We start from the raw sequence: 9,090 nt of genomic DNA on the forward strand, positions 1-9,090 counted from the left end.
AAATGTAAGAATTCAATCAGTGCATTGTAAAATGACAAAAAAAAATTGCCTTTGTGGAAGTAAACCTCGTAAAAGTACATAATTTTGTGAAAAATGCCTTAAAAATAACGTTTTTTGAAGATGGCCTTTAGAACTTTTCTTATCATAGGCAGATGCTGCATTAGAATACTAATTTCTCTTAATGTGATATGAACATGGTATCCATGGCTAATTAAAACAGCAAATTTGAGTGAGTTCTATCAATTTTTAAAGAGAAAATTAACATTTTTGTCAACCAAAGTTACCCCTACCCCCAAAATCTTCTTACTCTATTGAACACAGTTCGGTTAAGGTTTGCTAGATCCAGGTTGGGTACTTCACAGTTCACTCTTCCAAAGGAAAATTCAATGGTGTTTGGAGTGACATGGCCCTGGAGCAGACATACAACAATGAAGGGAAGACATCTCTGTTCAAAGGCATATCTCAGGCACCAGCTGCTCGAGATAAATATGTGAAGACAGCACCATTTCTCACAGCTGTATCAGAGAACATAAAGTCTATGGCTAATCTAGGCCAACAGGAATCTACTCATCATGGAGAAACACATAAGCAGGCAACAGAAGAACATATGCATGTTGAGGAGATCAAGAAAGTGATATGCCAGCAGATGATAAACCCATTCCAGTGTAACAACCAAGTGGTTCTGCTCAATAGAGCAACTGGTGAGAAGGCTGCTTCAAAAGACTTGGTCCATGCTCAAGCTAAGGGCATGGAAGCCATTATGAAAGCAGAAGAGGTGGTCTCTATTAAGATTGAACCACTGAAGCTGGTAACTTTCTCCTCACAGAAGAAATCAAAACCATCAAGGAAACAGAGTTTAATCAGGATCTATCAAGATGAGACTGCAACTACACGTGTGCTGTGTTTCTATCGAGATGCCGACCCAGTCACAAGACAGATTGCATTTTCCCATGAGTGGACAGACTACACTGAACAACAAAAATTTTTTACTGGAGATGTGTAAAGTGATTTAGACTAATTTGGGTACGCTGATTTCAAAAATCATAACCGTTTTGCTGTATCACGTCAGGATTTTCAGTAACAGAAATATTCCCATTGCCTCGAAGTCAGGATTTCAATGAAATTTACAAAAATTCATTTATTCATTTATTTCATCATGAATGCTTCAAAATTATAGAAATTACAGAAAACCTCCACTAGAATGTAATTAAAAATGCTTTAGGCATTTGGCTTTGCGTTTGTGCTGCTCTGTGTCAGTTTCACGATGCAGGAACCAGCAGAAATCGCCCATCATGTTCGGGTTGTGCCGCCCTTGGTAACGCGTCTCCATGAGTGAAATCTCTTGGTGGAATCGCTCGCCGTGCTCGTCCGAGACTGCTCCCAAGTTGTCAGGGGAAGAAATTCAGGTGCTGGTGTAGGAAATGGATTTTCAAGGGACATCCTGGAGCCAAGTTTCCTGAAGGACTCCAGCAGCTGCTGCACTATTTCTTCATAGTTGTCCGCGCGCTCGTTCCCCAAGAAGTTGTCCGTCACAGCTTTGAAGCTCCTCCACGCTGCCAGCTCTTTGGGGTTTAGAGTTGTCGGAAAAGTTTCGTCCTTCATAATCTGTCGGTTGCGGTCCAACAAAGACACCAGCCTTGATCTTGGCCTCCGACAAAGGTGTTGCCAAACTTTTCCTTGAGGTATAAAAACCCACGCCCATTCAGATCCATTGCCTGTACAAAACTTTTCATCAAGCTGAGCTTTATGTGGAGTGGTGGAAGGAAAACCTTGGCTGGGTCGACAAGGGCGACATGCTTCACGTTGTGTCGACCAGGTACATGCTCTTTTCGCTCTTCCCAATCTTTCTTCGTCCAGTGATTCTTGTCGTCTCTGCTATCCCAGAGACAAAGGAAGCACATGTATTTCGTGTAGCCTGACTGCAGCCCTAACAAAAGCGCCACCACTTTCAAGTCTCTGCAGATGTGCCAGTTGAAGTCATTGTACTTGATGGAATCAAGCAGCTGCCGCATAGTCTCATAGGTCTCTGTCATGCCGAACGCGTGAGCCAGTGGGACTGATGGTTTCTCGTTGCCATTGTGGAGCAAAACAGCCTTCAAGCTGTTCTTCCCCGAGTCGATGAAGAGGCGCCAGTCTGCAGGATCGTGATCACACCCAAGTTCTTTCAACAGACCGTTGAAAGAACTCAGCCATGTCTCTGTGACGTGCTCTGAACAAGGATATCTTGGTGTTAGGTTCAAGTAGATTCCACTGCTGCAGCCTTGATCCAAGCAGCTCTGCCTTCGCCTTTGACAGCGAGAGATCTCTTACAAGATCATTTAAGTCTCCCTGGTTCAGAAGGTGTGATTCTTGAGTGTCGGGTTCAAAAGGTTCATGATCACCATCCTCTTCACCACTGCTTACAGCTATGTTCTGATCAGCTGGAGGTGTTGGAACGGGGTTCTCGTCATCATGACGCACAGGTTTACGAGCAGAGACGCATGATCGGCGTACTTGATGTGACCTTTAGTCTTCTTGTTGAAGCCGGCGATGCTTGTGCAGCAGAAATAACAATCATCATGATGATTCTGCGGCTCACGCCATATCATGGGCACCGCAAATGGCATGCTCGCGCGCTTGCCCACCAACCACTGAGTCAAGGTTGTGTGACAGCTTGTGCAGCAGATGTGTGGTGCCCAGCTCTGTTCTTGGTCCCCCACCTTACACCCGAAGTAGTGAAAGTAGGCGGCCTTCATTTTCACTGCTGTAGATATACTTCGCTGTTGATCTTTTTTGGTATACCAACCACAGACATAACAGAAGTTGTCAGGATGATTGGTACAGGAACGCCTACTCATCTTTATCTGAAAGAAAGAAATATAACACAAGTTAACAACAATTGTACGAAATAGACATGTTAAAGACATATGTAAATTTCATTGAAATCCTGACTTCTAGGCAATGGGAATATTTCTGTTCCTGAAAATCCTGACGTGATACAGCAAAACGGTTATGATTTTTGAAATCAGCGTACCCAAATTAGTCTTAATCACTTTACACATCTCCAGTAAAAAAAAATTTTTGAAATTTGTTGTTCAGTGCTATCCATCATCCCTGTTTGAGGTTGATCCACGCTTAGCACAGGGGTTTGTAATGCGCAAAGGCAACAAGTCTGATTTCGTGGCAGTGCTAATTGCTGAAGCTGAGCAGGATGTTGTTTTACAGCTGCCATCATTACCACAGAGTGACCTATACACAGTTTATCTGGTAGACACAATGGCATTTGTAAATAAATACCAAAAAATGGGTGCAAAAACATTTGGTGAACTTCCCCAGCTGTATCTTCACAAGCTCCTGCAGTTGAAACCTGAAATGTGCAACTGTGTCAACATCATTGGTGATCAGTATGATTTTGATGATAGCCATACTTTGAAGGGTGATGAGCAGCAGAGGAGAAACCAGACAGACCAGGCAAGACAATTCTCACCATCCAAGAGTCTAGAAATTCCGGACTGGAATTTACTCATGAAGAATCCAAGAAATAAAGGAAATCTTCAGAACTTCATTGGCACTTCCCTTTGTGAGAGTCCTGAAGCTATTCCAGATGGAGTGACCATCATTATTGGTGGTATGATGGAAAACAAAGGTCACACTCTTTCCATCACATCAGCATCAAGTTCAGTTCTGGACTTACCTTGTGAAGAACATGAAGAGGCAGACACAAGGATTATTGCTCATCTTGCATATTGTGTGGAATATCTTGATCACCATCGAGCTGTTGTGCATGCAACAGATACAGACATAATTATGCTGTGTATATATCACTTCTGCTGCTTGAACACATTGCAAGAACTCTGGATACAACGGCAGAATCAATACCTACCTATTCATGAGCTGGTAGAAGTGTTGAGCAGGAAGTACCAGAAAATCCTCTTGATGTCACAGCTACACTTGTGTGCACATATGTGTTGTGTGGATGTGACACAGTGAGCTACCCATTCAGAAGGGGAAAAGAAGAGGTCAGGTCAGGTATGGGAGCATGTGCCAGAACAGCGCGTCGCTGCGTCCACTTTCCGCCGGTACTCCAGGGGCCTCCGTCTGGCCATCCCCCAGGCAGATGCCAGGCCCATCCCCATCTCCTTGAGATGATGGTCAACCTGCTGCAACCATGAGGCACGTGGTCAGCCCACTGGCCTCCTCCACTCATGAGACTCCCTCGCTGAGAGAATCTGGTGAGCAGGATCAGCGTCAGGAAAACGAGCCACATGTCCATACAGCCGCAGCTGATGCTCACGGACTATGCAGGTAACAAATCTCATCCGAGTCTCTCTCAGCAACCGCTCGTTGGACACAAAATCCGACCAGCGATAGCCAAGGATTCTTCAAAGAGACCTGGTACCAAAGGAATTAAGTCTCCGTCTCAGATCCTTGGTCAAAGTCCAAGTCTCGCACCCATAGAGCAAGACTGGAAGTACCAAGGACCTGAAGACTCGGACTTTCGTCCTCCCGCACAGGTACCGGCAGCGCCACACCCCATGATCCAGTGAATCCATGACTCCCCAGGCCCGACCCAGACGTCTATTGACCTCCGGCTCACAACCTGCGGAGACATGAATATCACTGCCAAGGTAAGTGAATCTATCCACGACCTCAACATCCTCACCACAAACAGACACAGACAGGACAGCAGCATCCAAGATGTCACCGAAAGCCTGGATCTTAGTTTTGACCCAAGAAATCCGTAATCCCAACGGCTCTGACTCCTCATTCAGCACCTCGAGGGCCCCCAAGAGGATGTCTAAAGTCTCCGCAAAGATGACTGCATCATCTGCAAAATCAAGGTCCGAGATCTTGACATTGCCAAACGATGCACCGCAACTTGATCTCTCCGACATCCTCCCTAAAATCCAGTCCATACAAGTGCTGAAAAGTGTGGGGGCAAGTACACATCCCTGACGAACTCCAGTAACAACTGGAAATAAGTCAGAGATGGTACCACCACACTTCACAGCACTCTCAGTACCAGAGTAGAGTTCAGACATCAGATCGATCAGTTTCGGTGGCACCCCACGAAGACCAAGAATCCTCCAGAGGACATCCCGATTCACTGAATCGAACGCTTTACAGAGATCAACATAGGCTGCAAGCAGCCCCTGCCGAAACTCTCGTCTGCGTTCGGTGAGGACACGAAGTGCAAGGATACGGTCAATCGTTGACCTCTTTGGTGTAAAGCCTGACTGCTCTGGACGCTGGTGCTCAAGCAGATGGTGGCGAACCCTATCAAGAATTATCCGAGCAAAGACCTTGCCCGGCACTGAGAGCAGCGTCACCCCTCGGTAGTTGTTGCAGTCTTGGCGATCACCCTTCCCTTTCCAGAGAGGGACAACAAGGCCCCTCTTCCAGTCAGTTGGGATGATGCCTGTGTTCCTGTGAAAAGAAGAGCGGCACAGGTTTCTCTGGGACTGATAGGAAACCTTCCCCACCTTGTTGATTTTGGAAGAGATAGTGAAATGGCAGCAACAGAATGTGTCATTGATGAGGCCAGAGTATACTGGACTGCTCTGCATGGCCAAAAAGGGTTCAGCTGTTTGGATACCCTCAGGCAGCATATGTTTGTCTCTTCAAAATTAGACCTTAGGTCACTGCCAGCAACAGAAGATGCGTTTTACTTCCTTGTTTTAAGAGCATTGTATCAATTGCTTCTGTATAGACGTGCACATCTCAGTGACAGAGCACTTCCCCCAGCCACAACATTTGGCAGAACCCTTATCAATGGAAAACTGGTCCCAATTCTCATGTCTAAGCCAGCCAAGCCAAACATAGACAAAACGGTGTCTTGCATGTGCAAATTATCCAAATGTCTGAAACGATGTTCATGCAAAAAGGCTGCTGTGCCTTGCTGAGTGACATGCATATGCCTTGGTCAGAGAGGTTCATGTGGTGGAGTTGTTTCAGAGAGTGACTCTTCCTCTGAAGAGGATGTTTCATGTCACAATATTGTGTTAATCCATTTCTAATTTTATCTTCCTTAAAACCATGGCATGTAAAAGTATGTTCTTGTTCCTGACCCCATTGATAGTCAAGCATTTCTGAGTTGCATAAATCTTTTGTTGTTTGACATATAACCTTGTCAATTGTAGGTAGGTTAAATCTACACCAATTGTGATATAGGAAATGAACTCCTCTTTAATATGAGGGGTCATTTGTGTATATAGGTTTAGTGGTTATGATTTTAGGACAATATGAATTACCCCTACCCCTATCCTACATCTTCGCTTTTGCCAACATTTTGTTATCAGAGGGGGCTCGCAAAAGTGTTGACTGTGTTGTTGCGCAAGGGTTTCACCATTGCCAACATTGGTTTTCATATACTCAAAGGGTGTCTCTTTATGAAAATCAACACAAAAATTTTATAGCAGACCGGGCAATTTTTTTTTAATTTTGATCGGTTGGCTCCCGGACTATATCATCTGAGCTCAGGCGTTTGCACATTGGTATTGCAACACACTCTGAGGTTCGGAGACCGGATAGTGGGGAGATCATGGCGGATGGTGACACGTACGATTGGTCTGGTCGCTTTGATGGTTACCATGCCCAAGGAGTTTCTGTAGCTGTGCCCAATAAGCTGACTCCAATGATAATTGAGGTAACACCAGTCAATGGGTGTATTATGAGACTAAGAATTCATCACTCCTTGGGTGTCATTTCCCTGGTCTCTGTATATTCTCCAACTGAGGTGAGTGATATCACTGTCAGACATATTCTCTGCCACGCTCAAGTATGTGGTTCATCAGTGCCCCAGGTGAGATAAACTTCTAGTCTTGGGGGATTTCAATGCATTGATTGGAACTGATAGGGATGATTATGAGACATGTGTTTGTCCCCATGTCCCCATGAGTCTGGAACTGTGAACCAGAATAGCACTAAGTTCCTTGACTTTGCAAGAAGTCATGGACATTTGGTGTCTGGTCCATGATTTCAGCACCCACAGGCTCATCGCTGGACTTGGTATTCCAATGCTGGTGGTGTGGCAAAGGAGATTGACCATGTGCTCGTTGATGGTCGCTGGAGGATAATCCAGAACTGCAGGATCTACTGGAGTGCTCATTTCCTCAATACTGCCCACAGGCTTGTAGCAACTCTGAAGTGAAGTTGCAGCTTAAATCCAGGAGAATGGCACCATCCTAGCCTAGGCTGGGTGATGGCAAGCTCAAGGATGAGAGGGTAGCTGAGGAGTTTGTGAACAGGCTGCATGGAGATTTGGGAGGTCTGGGTGCTTTGGGGAATCCTGAAGAGTTGTGGAGTGCCTTCAAGCCTACCATTGTTGATGTTGCCAGTAGATGTCTTGGAACCAACTGTAGGGCGAATAAGAAATTTGTCTCCCAAGGGACACTGACCAGATTTGCAGGGCCAGACTTAATGGCAAAGCTGAGCTGTTCAGAGAGCTGAGGCGTAAAACTGTACGTGCACAGAGGGTGGACAAGGAGGCCAATGTGCGAGGAATCTGTGAGGGGATAGATAATCACCTGTGGTCAAGTAATTCTCATCCCACTTACAGGGTAATTCGCGCATTGCGTTCCTCCAAGCCCATCCCTCAGTGTACTGCAGTTAGAGCAGAGGATTGTGGGCTCTTGGCAGAGGAATCCGAAGTGAAGGCCTACTGGGCCGGTTACTTTGAGCGGTTATGCCAGGCTGGTCCACCAGCTGTTGAGATGGATGTCAAAGGTGTTACCATCTCTATTGCTGACCTTCCAGTCAACTGTGGTCCACCTTAGTTTGTGGAAACACAGGCTGCAGTGAACCAGATGAAATGGGGTAAAGCTCCTGGGATCTGTGGCATCCATGCTGAACTTCTCAAGGCTGGTGGAAATGCTTTACTCATGTAGTTGCATGCAGTTCTGTGCTCTGCCTGGAACACAGGCATCATCCAACTGACTGGAAGAGGGGCCTTCTTGCCCCTCTCTGGAAAGGGAAGGGTGATCACCAGGACTGCAACAATTACCGAGGGGTGACGCTGCTGTCAGTGCCGGGCAAGGTCTTTGCTCAGGTAATTATTGATTGTGTTCACCACCATCTGCTTGAGCATCAGCACCCAGAACAGTCAGGCTTTACACCAAAGAGGTCAACGATTGACCGTATCCTTGCTCTTCGGGTCCTCACCGAATGCAGACGAGAGTTTCAGCAGGGGCTGCTTGCAGCTTATGTTGATCTCTGCAAAGTGTTTGATTCAGTAAATCAGGATGCCCTCTGGAGGATTCTTGGTCTTTGTGGGGTGCCACTAAAACGGATCAATCTGATGTCTGAACTATTCTCTGGTATTGAGAGTGCTGTGAGATGTGGTGATACCATCTCTGATTTATTACCCTTGACGAAGGAGAGGGTATTGCATTTGGGTCCGTTGGTTTGTCTTTATTACTTACGAAATCTAAACATTTCGTAAGTATATTGATGACTACCGTCATCTGTTTGTGTATTTGTTTGTTTGTAGGCACGATAACTCAAGAACGGAAGAAGCTACCAATGTCAAATTACACCACGTGATTCAGGAGGGTGATGGGTAGCGCTGATTAGATTTTGGTCAAAATCAGTCAAAGGTCAAGCATCCAAAAAATGATAACTCGAGAATGGAAGAAGCTACCAATGTCAAATTACACCATGTGATTCAGGAGGGTGGTGGCTAGCGCTGATTAGATTTTGGTCAAAATCGGTCAAAAGTCAAGGTCACAGTGAGGTCAAACATCCAAATCATTCGATTTTTGATGGTTTGGTACAGAATCATCGTAGAAACTTCTGGTGTGCGTCGCTACCTTCTCGAGAGACAGCTTTTATTAGACAAGGTTAGAGGTCAAGTTGATGATTTCGTAAGTACCAGTCTATGACTGCTTGTTTGTTTGTTGGTCTGCACAGGCCATTCGTGTTTTTCTCTGCAACCCCTTGTCGGATCGAGACGAAAGTTTCACCATTGGCGCGTCAACTCCTGTAGAATGTTTTAATGATAATTATGATGTCATAGGTCACGTGGTGTGGCAGCCATATTGGAAAAACGAAAAAAACTTTGGACTTCTTTGGACAATCTCTGAAACCGCATCAAGGAAAAAATGTAAACTTGGC

General features: G+C 45.5%; 1 protein-coding gene across 4 annotated transcripts in view; it reads right to left on the minus strand.

Annotated features, from left to right (window-relative positions):
• PNKP (polynucleotide kinase 3'-phosphatase) overlaps positions 1–9,090 on the minus strand; it is a 73,794-nt gene that overhangs the window by 12,593 nt on the left and 52,111 nt on the right. The window contains exon 13 of one of the 4 annotated variants that reach the window (XR_015060119.1): positions 3,674–3,754. The exons of the other annotated variants lie outside the window; for them this stretch is intronic. The gene's annotated coding sequence lies outside the window, so the exon portion shown is untranslated. The remainder of the gene's footprint in view (positions 1–3,673; positions 3,755–9,090) is intronic. 4 annotated transcript variants of the gene reach the window in all.

The sequence above is a fragment of the Eptatretus burgeri genome, chromosome 7 (genome assembly GCF_056783735.1).
Source record: "Eptatretus burgeri isolate ZD-2024b chromosome 7, Ebu_testis_v1, whole genome shotgun sequence".
NCBI lineage: Eukaryota > Metazoa > Chordata > Myxini > Myxiniformes > Myxinidae > Eptatretus > Eptatretus burgeri.